The sequence below is a fragment of the Pseudorca crassidens genome, chromosome 14, assembly GCF_039906515.1.
Source record: "Pseudorca crassidens isolate mPseCra1 chromosome 14, mPseCra1.hap1, whole genome shotgun sequence".
NCBI classification, from domain to species: Eukaryota; Metazoa; Chordata; class Mammalia; order Artiodactyla; family Delphinidae; genus Pseudorca; species Pseudorca crassidens.
Genome location: NC_090309.1, coordinates 79,595,833 through 79,597,677, shown reverse-complemented (window position 1 = coordinate 79,597,677; position 1,845 = coordinate 79,595,833). Strand labels below are relative to the sequence as shown.

Genomic DNA, 1,845 nt, shown 5'->3' with positions numbered 1-1,845 from the left:
TTGGAGAAGGAACATGATAAGCACAATAATACTTGTAAAGAAAATAGAGAAGGAGAGAGAGAGAGAGAGTGAAAGAATAAGAAATAAATCTGTCTCCACTGGAAGTAATTCTTACATCAACCCCTTACTCTGAAATCAGCAGAGAAGGGAATTACGAGCATTTATTCTGTCTTCATAGGAGAGCCTGCATTTTATCCCCAATTTTAAAGCTCTTCTTTAGCAAAAGAATGCCAGCTAAATAAAGAAGGAACTCAATAAAATTAATCAATTATCATTTAGCCACATTCAATGAATATTTGATTCACGCAAGCATCATAAACAAATGTTCAAATCACTAGCTGCAATGTTGAGGAACAGAATTTTTGCACAGTGCCAAATAGTCACAGAATACTTGCTATTTGCAAAAAGAAAAATATTCTTTAATAATGGAGAAATACTAATGTCATGATAATAACTATGTGATAGTCACCACCTTAACTACATGATCACATTCAGCATCACTGATAACAGCATAGCCCCAGTCTGTGTGCTCCTTGAAATGATGTAATGTGCAGTACAAAACACTGACTTTGGAATATTATTGCCAAAAATATTTAACCTGTATCCTAAAACCTTTAGGAATAACATCTGGTTTATAGGAAATATAGGGATAGAAGAATAAGCTAACCACCATAAGGAAACAATCAGGTAAATCCAGAAAATGGGATATTCAATTAAAAATTATTCACTAAACACCTAAAAAAAGCAAAAAAATAAAAACTGATTAGATATAAGTAGAAAATCAATCATTAGATATATGTATGTTATATATACCCATAAGAACAATAAATAAGTTTAAATGAAATGAATCCAATTTAAAGACATAAATTATTAGACCCTAAAACATAAAGAAATGGAAATGCTGTAATAGCCAGATTTAAAAGGATGGAATGTAAAAGCTGATGTAGCTACATTAATATCAAACAAAATATACCATATAATAGAAGTATTAATAGAATTAAAAAGAAGTTACTTCAGAACGATAACATTCAGTTCACGAGGAGGATAAAACAATTCTAGATTTTTATGCATAAAATATAATAGTCTCAAAACACATAAAGCAAAAATTGACAGTACTATAAAAGGAAATTATCTGGGGTACATATGACAAAATCCTCTCTTACTCTGCAATAATGAGCAGGAAAAAACTGACTATAGTCGATTTCAATATGCTTAACTAAATTGACCTAATGGACAACTGATGAATATTTTGCATTACTAATCCACCAACATTCATGAAAATTAACAATTTATAAGACCTTTAAGAAAAAAATATATATATAAATTATAACATTAAAAGCATACAGTCTGGTGCTTGCTTCAGCAGCACATATACTAAAATTGGAACAATACAGAGAAGACTAGCATGGCCTCTGTGCAAGGATGACATGCAAATTCATGAAGCATTCCATATTTTTGTATATGATGTGTTCTTCAGAGGTTGTATTATTAGGAGCAATTTTTTAAATTCTTTTTAAAAATCCCTTCACGTGTTCAAAAGCACTGAGCATTTTCTATGTGTCAATCTCTGTGCAACTATTGAGAATGAGGGAAAAATGAACAAAATGGAATGCCTTAAAGCAAAAGAAAAAGAAAAAGCATACAGTATTTTCTGCTAAATACATCATTAAACAAAAATAAATAATATAAAGGTAACTAGAAAATGTGTTTTTGTTTTAAGTTACAAATAATTTATGGGTTAAATAATACTAAATTATCAAGGAAACTGGAAAAAACTTTAAACAGAAACATTGTGAATATACATTATATTAAAGCTTGCGGGATGAAACTAAAGCAGTATTTTGA

The 1,845-nt window shown here is 29.6% G+C and overlaps 1 non-coding gene across 1 annotated transcript; it reads left to right on the top strand.

Moving 5' to 3' along the window:
• The first annotated feature begins 1,350 nt into the window (after nt 1-1,350).
• Nucleotides 1,351-1,457, top strand: LOC137206263 (U6 spliceosomal RNA). Its single transcript, XR_010934579.1, has one exon. It is a non-coding gene; the product is annotated as a U6 spliceosomal RNA (small nuclear RNA).
• Nucleotides 1,458-1,845: the final 388 nt, after the last annotated feature.